This window comes from Fukomys damarensis, unplaced genomic scaffold, assembly GCF_012274545.1.
Source record: "Fukomys damarensis isolate Sample0158 unplaced genomic scaffold, DMR_v1.0_HiC HiC_scaffold_27, whole genome shotgun sequence".
In the NCBI taxonomy this organism is placed as follows: Eukaryota; Metazoa; Chordata; class Mammalia; order Rodentia; family Bathyergidae; genus Fukomys; species Fukomys damarensis.
In genome coordinates, this window is record NW_022900939.1 from 29,581,398 (window position 1) to 29,594,205 (window position 12,808).

Here is a 12,808-nt window from a genome sequence, read left to right on the forward strand (position 1 = left end):
AAAGAAAGAAAGAAAGAAAGAAAGAAAGAAAGAAAGAAAGAAAGAAAAGAAAAAGAAAAGTTAAAAATTCCTTAGTTTTTTACTCCTGGTACCACTACCACAATTTACAGGTTAATATACCTGATGTAATGAAAAGAAAAAGCTACAATAGATAAAAGGCCTCAGGGATGTACATCTAATTGACACTATACTGCATTAATCAATAGCTGCACTTTTTGCAAACTGTGGCTATGACAGTCCTGAACCAGAAGGGTTTCCTGTTTAAGCTGAAGTAACTTTTCTGACTATGGATCATCTTTCCTTCTGTGGCAGATTTTTATAGTTCCACTGATGCATTTGGGACGACTGTCTCAAAGTAACCTGAAGCTTTCCTGACAACTCCTTGCTCTCTTTCCTGGTAAGAACTATAGCCCTTTTTTGTTGTTTTTTTAAAAACCTTCTCCTATAGCCCTTTTTTGTTGTTTTTTTAAAAACCTTCTCCTACCATATCTACCACTTCCACCACTAGGTCCATAACCACCACCTAGGGATCATCAGAGCTTCTTCCACCAAAACTGCCACCCTTCATGGGTCGGTAATTTGATTGCTGTTGGCAACTATAATTTCCAAAGTCATTATAGTTTTGACCACCACCATAGTTACCACCACCAAAATTTTCTCCTTCACTGTAACCATCATATCCTCCTCCAACACCACATCCACCACCTTGGTTTATTTTATTTTTCTGGTACAAGGGATCGAACTCAGGTCCTTGTGCTTACAAGGCAGTCACCAGAACCACTGAGCTAAATCCCCGGCCCCACGACCTTGGTTTCTATATCCTGGTCCACCACCACAATAGCCTACTGTACTAGTATAACCAGGACCACTGCCATAGTTTCCACCACCACCTCCAAATCTATTATGTCCACTATCACCTCCTCCATAACTACCTCTGCTACCACCACTTCCCCCACCATAGCCTCCTCTTCCACTGAAGTTTCCACCATGGCCAAATTTCCTCCACCACCTCCAAAGTTTCCTCCAAGACTCACGAAGTTACCAGATCCACCTCCACGACCTCTTTGTGATCCAGCAGACTGCATCTCTTGTTTAGAAAGGGCCTTTTTCACTTCACAATTATGCCCATTAATAGTGTGGTATTTCTGAACAACAATTTTATCAACTGTGTTATGATCATCAAAAGTTACAAAAACAAATCCTCTCTTTTTTCCACTCTGCCTGTCTTCCATAACTTCTATGGTTTCAATCTTGCCATACTTTTCAAAGTAGTCTCTCAAATTATATTCTTCTGAGTCTTCCTTAATACCGCCAACAAAGATTTTCTTCCCTGTTAGATGGGCACCAGGCTTTACTGAATCCTCTCTAGGAACAGCTCTCTTTGGTTCCACTACAGCCCATCAACTTTGTGAGGTTGAGCACCCATTGCTGCATCCACCTCTTCAACACAAGTAAGTCACAAGACTGAAGCCCCTGGAGCTTTTTGTGTGGGGATCTCTCATTACCACACAATCTGTGAGTGTGCCCATTTCTCAAAATGTTCTCTTAAACTATCACCTGTAGTTTCAAAGCTCAGACCACCAATAAACAGCTTCCTCAGCTGCTCTGGTTCCTTTGAATCGTGACCATGAAATTCTCCCCAAAACATGAACATTTTAACTGGCTGCAGTCCTCAAACAAAAATCTATAAAACTGCAAGAGCCTATGCAGATTTTAAAAATACTTTCCCAAGCTCTACACTTAAAATGACGGAATATGTTTCAGCTACATGACAGTGTTGGTAATATCTATTCTAGTAACACGCGAGCAAGAACAGCAGATCAGTGAGTATTCTAAAGCAGCAAACTTCTCAGAAACCTATTTCTAACTGGGTGGAGCATAAAACAGGCCTAAGAATGAATTCTCGTTCCCAGAGAGGCTTATCTGCAAAGGCCTAGAAACGCGGCGGCAGACCCCGAGGCCATTTGCAGTAAGGTGCCTCCTGCCAGTTTCCTCCAGTCCCGTGCTCTTTCCTGGTGGCTCAGCAAGGCGGCCGCCATTGTGGGCCAAGGCGCCATTTCCTAATGAGGCTGCCGGGTAAGGTCAATGTGGCTGCCGCCCGCCTGCTCCTGCTTTGCTTACTTTTTAAAGTTCTTACAAATCAGTAAGAAAATACTATTTCTTACTGCAAGTACAATTTTATCTGAAGCAATTCTGGAGAGTATATATACTCTCAGATAGAAATGTTTTCATTTCCTTATATTTCTTGTAGTTTCTAGTTTTATTTCACTGTGTCTATTTTCTGAAATTCAATGTTGTTACTTTGGCTCAGTTCTATCAGGCTTCATTACTATCAATAGAATATCAAAGTTTTATTTTCGGAGTTTGAAAGACACTTGAAGTTATGTATGGTACTCTTCATAAAATGTCATTTATTTCTTCTAGATATCTTTCAGAAGTCTTTCTATGTATTTCAATGTTATCTTACACCTCCTATATGTTTAACTCACTTAATAGATCTTGAAAACCACTATATCACCTTATTTGTCTTAATATTATCAAAGCACTATTTGTTTGCTTTCCCTTGAATTGAATCATGACTTGTTTTTAGATATATGAACTTAGCATTTTTATATCTTTTGCTTTGCATTTTACATCAAATTTTACAAATGGACTTTCAAGGTCATCTCTTTAAAAATACCGGACAGGGAGCAGCGACGCTCCCCTAAGGCAAGTAAGCAGGCCTACCCTTGGCACTCGGTGACACCCTCCACCCCACACTAGAGCACTCATTCTCATAATAACAAAAACTGTCACTCCATGATTAATACTGTGAAGTCAACACTTGAGCATCGATCTCTGCTACAAGTGGCATCAACCTTCAGCTGTGGCAACAACTATCAGAATTGATAAAGTCCTTTTCTTTGGATTCTACATAGCACACATGGATTCCTGAGTTCAAAATCAGTACTGAAAAAAACAAAAAAAGAATCACCAGTAAAAACTTCAAGAATAAAGACCAGAATAAAAATGGACAATAAAAAAGAAGATGCAAATATATACTAAGATGTTCATTTAAAACCATTTAAATAATAATTTATTGGGAATTTTTGCATCCTTTTTGTTTTTGTTTTGAGATAGGGCATTAAGTTGTTCAGGTTGGCCTCAAACTTGCAATCCTACTGCCTCAGCCTTTTGAGTAGCTACATCCACATGCCCAGCTAAAATATTAATAATCTAAGTTTAAACAATAAATTTTCTACCTGAGACAAAGATTGTGATTGAAAAGAAAGTGAAAAGGTATTTCTGAGAGAGGGGCTAGAGCCAGGCGTGGTAGTACATGCCTGTAATATCACCACTATGGGAGGCTGAGGCAAGTGTATTTCAAGTTAGCACTCAAATTAGGCAATTTGGGAAGACCTTGTCTCAAAAATAACAAGTAGGCTGGGTGGTTGCTCATTGTGAAGGCCCTGAGTTCAACCTCCAGTACTGTCAAAAAAGGGGGAGAGAGGAATTTAAAATGTAAATACTAACAATTTACAAGCAAAATAAAAATAACAAACAAAATGTGCTTTAGTTATTTGATATCAAACCATGCAAAAGCAAGCAGCATTTTATTAGGGGGTACATGGGTTAAATTTGAATGGTAAGGTATTCAATTTATTAGCAATTTAAAATTTGTATGTACATAAAGTCTCAAATTTTGAGGTAAAGAAAGTAGCAACATAACTAAAAGTCGGATGAAACTACTTACAAGTTGGTTGTTTTAAAATAGCTCTCGGGGCTGGGGATTTAGCTCAGTAGTTCTGCCACCTGCCTCGCAAGCACAAGGTCCTGAGTTCGATCCCTGGTACCAAAAATAAAATAGCTCTCTAAGAAATAGCAGGCAAGAAGATAGAACAATTTAAGGTAGACAGTTTCACTAAAAAGATGAACTGATTGACTAATGGTTATATATTGCCCCAAATAAATCCAGAGTTGAGAAAGTATTAGAAAAGACTATTGCAATAAGGATAGCACTCTGACATCAGACTCTGCAACAATCTCAAAATCAAATGGAAAAGGGCACTGCTTTCCTAGAGGGAGGGATGTGCAGGGTGAGCAGCAAGTTTCTGGGAGCGGGCAGCAAGCAGTGGTGAAGAGGAACAGCGACCCTCGACAACAAGCCCACACAACACTCACACACACACACACACACACACACACGGAGAGGTCCGACAGGAGACTTTGTTCAGGAGAGCAGATCAGAGAGAGAGAAAACAAAGAAAGTATGGTCCTTTTATTAGTTTAGGGCTGGGCTATTGCATATCTGTGAGCAAGCTGGCTACTTTTAACCTATCACAAGCCATGTTGCCTTTTAAGAACTTAGCCTTGCAGAAGCTAAGATTCATTTCTCTAAACTATTGAGGCCTTGGAAAAAGGAAACTTAAGATAGTGGCATGGAGGCATGAAGAACCCGGAAACGCGGCCCGTAATGGAGGCATCAGGTCCCTAACAAGTGCGGTGAACAGGCTGCATAATCATAATGAACTTACAACAATGTCTGTTTGGTCCCCAGATTCTTGGAATGAGGTCCTAAAGGAGCAGGCCTATCTCTCAGGGCTGTCTAAACTTAAGCGTGGGCCAGAGCACAGGGACCTAAGACAGCAAGCCTGACTAAAGTTAGGTCAAGTCAAGTCAGTGAGTAATGAATTACAGGCAATCAGAAATTTGTGAACACTTGGCTAGTATGACAAAAACCAGACAATTCTGAATATATATTCTTCTCAGGCACATAAAATAAGACATTGACCACATCCTGGCCATAATAAGCTCATTTAAAGGATCAAAATGATATGAGGTACATTTTTTGTTATAATGTACTGAAGCTAGAAACCAATAAGAACATAAGATAAATTCCTGTATATTTGAAAATTAAGAAATGCACTTGTAAAAAAAAAGAAAAACAGAATATGTAAGCTAATACTGATACACAGCAGGGCATGTGCCATAGTCACAGCAGAGCTTAGAAGTTAATTTATAAACTTTCTGAGTGGCGTATGGTAATAATGTGAAAACATCTGGTGGGAGGCATGGTGGCACACATCTGTCCTCTCGCATACTTGGGAGGTGAAGGCGGGCATATCACTTGAATCCAGTTCAAGGTCAGCTAAGCAAAAATAGCAAAACCTTGACTCAAAGAGAAAATTTTAAAAAAGAAAACTAAGCATATAATATACAAATGTGAGCAAAATAATACAGATCAGATTGCAACAAAGACTCAGTGAAACTGAAACATTCATTGAGAGCTGTAAAATTGACAAACATCTAAGCTATACTGATCAAGAGGAAAAAAGAAAAGATTTGGATTATTCATTTTGAGAATGACAGACATGTTATTATTGCCAACTACAAATCTCTCAGAATATTATGAACTTAATGTTGGTAAAACAAACATAGATAAACTATAGATAAAATGGGTCAACTTCTTTAAAAATTATCAAAGCTCGCTTAAGAAGACATATGTATCTTGAGTAGCCTTATATCTGTTAAGGAAATAAATATTGTGAATAGAAACTTTCCTTTTAAAAAAGTCTGTTATTTCTTAAAATTTTAAAAACTATTCCCTGGCTGCACATAGTGGTGCACACCTGTAATTCTAGGATTCTGGGAAGCCAAAGCAGGAGGATCACAAGTAAATGCTTAGCCTGGGCAACTTACCAACTTAACAAGACTCCATTTCAAAATAAAATAGAGCTGGGAATGGGGATATAGCTCATTGCAAAGGCCCTGAGTTCAATGCCCAATACAAACTGTATTTTTTGTTTTCATTGTTTTGAGCTTCAAACTGAATCCAACACAAATATATATATGATACGTATCATATATATATATATATGATATGTATCATATATATATGTATGATACGTATCATATATATATATATATATGATACGTATCATATATATATGTATTTTTTTCTTATTCTGAGCTTCAAACTGAACTTTCCTCTGAACTTCACTCTAATGCTGACTCTGGCGTTGTAACATTCTTACTGCCCATGACCTTTTTCTTTGAGGTTGAAACTGACATTGACCATGAAACCGACATAGCTCCTAACCCATACTCACCATGACACTGACCTTTCCTGATTTTCATCTGACCTTGAATTAACCTTGATCCTTACACACTTGATGCTAAACATTGTCTTTATCTCAGTCTTCATACTGAAATCATACCCCTGCTCCTGTCTTGGCTATTAATCTAAGGCTAAAGCAATAACCTTCAGATTAATTCTGAACCTCAATCTTAGTCTTCTTAGTAATAAACTTTAGCCTAACATTATATTTGTGCACCCTGAATTTAATCTTGACAATGAACCTCAATATCATTCTGACAACTCAACTTTACAGTGACGCTGAGCTTCACTTTGAAATTTGCACTTACTCAGCCTTCCTCTTACAGAACTAGACCTGAGACTTGACCCTATTTACTGAACTTCATCTAACACTGATGCCAATACACGTAATGACTGACCCTGAACACCAACCTTCAAGTAATCCTAGTCATAAAATACCTGACCCTACCCTAATTTTAAACTTGACCCTCATTTTGATCTTCATGCTAGAGGTAAACCTGAGATTTATCCTGAATCTGGCATTTACCATATGATTAAATTGAGCACCTCTGATCCTGATTTGACTTGACTCAAATCTGACTCTGATATACTCTCACCCTCAATCGATGCTTTCCCAGACTGACATGGCACCCTGACTGAGTTACATGACCTTGAATTTAACCTTGAAATTGACTGTAATCCTGAAACTGAATATCACTCTGGTCATGACCCCAAACTTTGACTGTAACCTCACTTGATCTGGAATTTAACCTTGTCCTTTAACTCTACCTTTACCTTCACACTAATTCATCTTTTTCTGATGCTCACTATGACTCTGATCATTACCCTGACCATTTACATGATCCTCACACTCATCCTGATCTTCACTGTGGCTCCAAAACACCTCTCACACTGATTATGACCCTGAATTTGACACTACTCTCAAAACATAATCCAGAATGGGACAGGCAGACATCTTTGTCTAACTTTGATCCTCAACCTCACTCTGCTCCTAGACTGAACCCCTTACTTGACAACAACCACTGTCTACTCTGACCACAAACTTAACTGAATTAAATGCATACACTGAAACTAATCTGCACTTTGACCCTGAATATGACCCTGATCATATTCTTGATTCCAAGACCTTAAACTTGACTCTGAACTTGGCTTATACTGCCACAAAGTTCAATTTCACCCTGATAGTGACCCTTATTATTATGCTGACCCTTATCTTCAGTTTGATCATTCCCGATTCATTCCCTTACTGAGCTTACACTAGAACGTGACCTTGATTATAAGCTGGACACTGACTTTCACAGTGACCCTGACCCACGGTGATAGAAAAAATATTGGCACTCAGAAATACATCCATGTCATCACTGTGAATATGTTGCCTTATATTGTGCTGTAGGCTGGATATGTTTTGTGTCCCTCAAAGCTTCATATGCTTGGGCCTTGGTCTCCAGTATGACATGTTCTATTGGCAGAACCTTTAAGAACTGGGGCCTCGTGGGAAGGTGGTTAGATCACTGAGAGTGCAACCCTCAGAGGGATTAATGCAATTCTTATGTGAACACTTAGTTGCTTAGTTCTCTTCAGAATGAGTGGTTATGAAAGAGGAAGCCTGGTCCTTGAATCTGTCGCTTGCTGTTTTCCCACGTGATCTCTTCTACATGTGCTCTCACCATGATGCCAATCACTGCGAAGTCTTCACCAGAAGACAGACACATGGTGCCACCAGTCTTGGACTTCCACCTCCAAAAGTGATATAAAGAGATTTTGTCTAGAGTATGCAGCCAGAGGAATTCTGTTGTAGTAATAGCAAGTGGACTGATATACATAACAAAAAGGGGTTTGCAGCTGTGATAAATGGTTCTGACTTTGACAGGGAAGGATATTCTGGAGTATGCAGGCAGGACCAATCTAATCATATGTAGGGATATTTTCTTGGCTGCATTGAGAGAGATGAAAGAGAAGAAGCAAGAGAGGAACTTGATCCAATTGGTGGCACAGAAGACATAGTAATAGCCCTAAAAGGCAGGTGCCCTCTAGAAGCTGAAAATGGCTTTTCACTAATAGCCAGCAAGGAAATAAAAATCTCATTTTTAAACGGGTAAGAAATTGAAGTGTGCTGATAATCTCAATAGGCAAGAAAACAAATTCTCTCCTATAATCACCCTTAAAGAATAGAGCGCAAGTTACACTATGATTTGGTAGAGTGAGACTTAAAACATATTTCTGTTCTACAGAACTATAAGAATTTTGTGTTTATGGAACTAAGCTTGCATTGTTCATTAAGGTAGCAATAGAAACATATCCATCTTTTCCACTATTTTTTCAATACTGAGGACTGAATTAAGGGCAGTGATAGTGAACCTTTGCCATGCGTTTTATTTTTATACTTTTAAGATAAAAGATGTTAATGTATGAGTTGTTTTTTCTAATTTTTAGGTTTAATTGCAGTGCTGGCACTTTGTGATAAGTAAATGGGTTTTTGGTTGTGGTACAGGCACTCGTCTCTAAAAGGTTAGGAATTGCTGACCTAAAACTTTTACATTGAGCTTCATCCCTAGCTGGTTTTTCCTTAACTTTTTATTTTCAAACAGGTATGTTGCTAAGTTGCCCAAGTTGAGCTTGCCTTTGTGATCTTCAGACTGTTAGGATTATAGAAGTGTACCACCATGCCAGGACCACTTGACTTTCAGTTGGCCTTGAACTTAGCCTCAGGCTCATCTGAACTGGAACCTGAGTTGAACGTCACCCTAACTTTGATACTGCCCTCTCACCAATCTTGACCCTGAATCTGACACTGACCCCCACCCTGAGCACCATCTTCACAATCACCCAGGACATCGACTGTCAACCTGCATCCAACTCTCAACCTCACTCATCCTCATGCTGACATTGACCATATTCTGACCCCAACCTACCCCATCTGTGAACTTGATCCTCACCATCAACTGAATCTGCACTTTCATTCTGACAGTGAACCTCAGCAGGATTCTTATCTTGATCATGATCAATCAAATCCTGACCAAGATTCTCCATACTTACTTTGATCTTAACTTGATTTTGGAATTAATGATGGCCCAAAACTTCTTTCACCCTGTTATTTTTTTTCCTTATTCTATTATGTCCTTTTTACACACAGTGCATAGATCCTGCTGTCACACAGATGAATTTTGTGGTACCATGCTGTATAAATCTGGAATTGCCCTCTTTTGATTTGCACTGTGAGAGCAAGATAGAAGTCCTGGCTGGATTAGCAGGTATATCACTCAGAGCTCTTAACTGCAAGCAGTAAGCACAGACACTGACCAACTAAAAGTGAAAAGGGAGTTTATTAGAAGGAAATGGAGTAGTCTACTCAGTCAGGAGGAGAAACAAGATGGAACCAAGGGCAGCCAGGCAACAGAGACAGGCAAATCCTGCTCAGCAGGTCTAGCTTGGACCAACACCGGCTCTGTAGTCATTACCACCATTTCCCTGAGGTTCTGCCCTTTGCTACCAATGTACTGCTCATCTCTTCCCAATGAATAGCTCTCAGGGCTACCACAGAAAATCTTTCTCGTTTGCTCCTGAGGGAGAAAGTTAGATTTAGAATGCTGTGTGTGCACACACAGACTTGTGTGATTTTTCCATCCCGAGGCCACATGCCCACACCATTGACAACAGATGCTTGAGAGGGGGCATCTTGGCTCCTTGTGCTGCAATAGTAGATGCTCCTGACCAAGATTCAAGTAGTAAAATTTCTTTCAAACTAGGAGAAAATCCTGGAAATTTAGAAAGGAATAATCGGATAAAGACCTGTCCTCCTTGGGAAGGCATATGTGTCAGCTCTGATATGGTGTACCACTGGGTCTCATGGCCATACCCAAGGACATGTGCAGCTCTAGGGATGTCCTACCCTGCTCTGGGGATGTGGTCTCGATGGGAACACAGGAAGCTCTGGTACCTGTTATAATCTTGCTGAAAGTATGTGCTGAGTCTGACAGACGGGCTTCACTAAGGAAACATGCACTCTAGGGAATGATGGTGAGGACCCATGAGAGACCACCTGGACGATATATGCTACACACTCAGGTCTTCCAAGTGGAAGCTCTGAAGGCTGCTTCCATGCTTTCAGCAGACACTGCTGTACCTGGGGGAGTGAGGACTCACAGAATATCCCCAAAGTAAGAGATTCAATAAAGAAATGGGCAACTGTAATGAGCAGACACTTCTTAGAAGAAATAAAAAGTACCAAAACATATATGGAAGTATGTTCAGCATCTCTGGGTATTAAAGAAATGCAAATTAAACACTGAAATTCCATCTTACTTTCATTTTTTTTTTACCACAAATATATCAACTAACAACAAATGATGGCCAGACTGTGAGGAAAAAGAACCCTCTACATTGCTGGTGGGAATGTAAACTACTAGAACCACTATGAAAATAAGTATGGAGAGTCCTCAAAAAACTAAAGATAGAACTGGGGATTTAGCTCAGTGGCACTGTGCCTGCCTTGCAATTGCAAGGTCCTGAGTTCCATCTCTGGTACAAACAACAACAACAACTGACAAAACTAAAGATAGATATTCATTCAACCTAGGCATGGCCTTCTAGGTACCTTTCAAAGCATTAAAGACATCATATTCCAGTGATACTTGAATATCTATGTTTACATCAGCATGACTCATAATAGCTAAATCTTTAAAGCAGCCCATCCATCAACAGATGAATGGATAAGAAAATGTGATATTTATATACAATGGAGTGCTACTTTGTGGTAAACAAGTATACACTTGCATCGAATGTAAGAAAATGGATGTGTCTTGTGGCAATGATTTGGGTAAGCTCAAACACAAGCTCAAAATTAGTTTCTCATAGCAGAAACTCAATTATAAATAATTTAAAAAACAAAGTACATGACAGATACAGAATAGAGAAACAAGGAAGTAAATCTTTCACAAATGGGAAGGGAACCTAGTGATGGGGCTGAGGAAAGAGGAAATGGAAGAAAAAGAATTAAGATGACTTTTTTTGGTAAAATGGAGTACTGCTCAGCTATAAAGAATGAGAAATGTGCTAAATGGATGCACACTGAGGCCATACTTTTAAGTGAAATTAATAGAACACACTTGTAAATACAAATAGTTTCTCTGGTGTGAAAAACTAAACATGTAAATAAGGATCAATATGTATGATTCATAATGTGAAATAGGAAGAAAAGGTCTAAAGGAGTAGGGAAAATGAGAGGGGTAGGGAAAAGAAAAAAATGGAAACAAAGTCTTTGTAAATATGAAAGGATGGAGGGGTTGAAGGGAGGGCAGGGGAATAGGGAAAAATAAGAACCAAGATACATCATGTAAAGGTACAAGATCCCAATGATGAATGTAACTGTACTGTATACATAAAAAGCACCAATAAACTCAATAAAAAAATTAAGATGTTTTATGTTCATGTGGCAATGTCCTTCAATGAATAGAATGATTATGTACTCATTAAAATTTAAAAGTAAAAACATGTATGTGGAGCTATAAAGACAGAGCAATAGCCAAGATGGTCTTACACAAATAAGAGTTAAAGTGCAAAAGATCTAAACCACAATAAGATTAAACAAAATTATAGGAAAAGAATAGGGAAGGCCTTTAAAGCAAAATTAAGCAACAGGAAAGCACAGCACATAATAAAATAATTAGTCTGTTCAACATTTAAAGTTATTGCACAAAAAGATGTCCTCTTTGCTGGATTCTCCTCACCCACATTGGCATTTGAGCAGTGTGGAATTTGGCTTGGGGGGTGATTTCCAGACCTTCTTGCCCAAAGTCTGAGCCCACAAAGGGGGTTAATTGATCCTTGAAACCCACTGCTGGGGTGAAAGTTTGGATCTTGTTAATTACCCAGGTCCCTAGCACACTGCCCCCCACTGCCATCAGTGATGCTGGTCCTGATGCCAGGGGTTATAGCCCAGTCATTGCAGGTGCACTTTCCTTAGTCTGCTGGGCCATTGACATGAAGAACAAAAGTCGGGTGGCAATCACAGCTTCTACTGAATGGGGCATTTGCAGTGATCCCTGAAAGAACTATCAACATTCACACCTCTATGCCTTAGGACACACAGTCACAGAGAACCCAAGGCTTCATTAATGTAAAGCACAAAATATGCATGTAGATCACTGAGTGTGATGAAAGGGGCCATACGTACAGCTGCTTTTCTCAGCGTCACGTATACTGGGGCAGGTGACACTGTGTGACACTGGTTCTGAGCTCACGTGTTATCCTGATGAGAGGACACTGTATCTCACTGTAGTCTTTCAGCCAGCAGCTTATCTGAGCTCCTATTTATGACTCACTCATTCATTCTGTGGTACTGGTGACTTGGATCAGTGAGCTGCATCTCCTGGACACTCCTCCTTTTTTTTTTTCCTCTTCTCCTTTTTTTTAGAATGTTGAGACAGGATCTCAGTATGTCGCCCAGCCTACCCTCAAAGTTGTAACTCCTTTACCTCAGCCTCCTAAACAGCTGGGATTATAGGCTTGTGCTGTATTGAGATGCACATGGGAAACCTTAGTTTACCATCAATTATAGTTTAAAAGAACCATAAATTATTATCGTATTTTATTATTGCCTTTACAAAATGTTACAAATATTACAAAGACTGCATTCAGTAAAAAATGAGAAAACATTTTAAGAGGGTTTATTAATTGTAGAAGTAACATTCTTTTTTTTTTTTTTTTTTTTTT

General features: G+C 39.2%; 1 pseudogene; it reads right to left on the reverse strand.

Annotated features, from left to right (window-relative positions):
• Positions 1-523: 523 nt before the first annotated feature.
• On the reverse strand, positions 524-1,654 carry LOC104850610 (annotated as a pseudogene).
• Between the last annotated feature and the right edge of the window lie 11,154 nt (positions 1,655-12,808).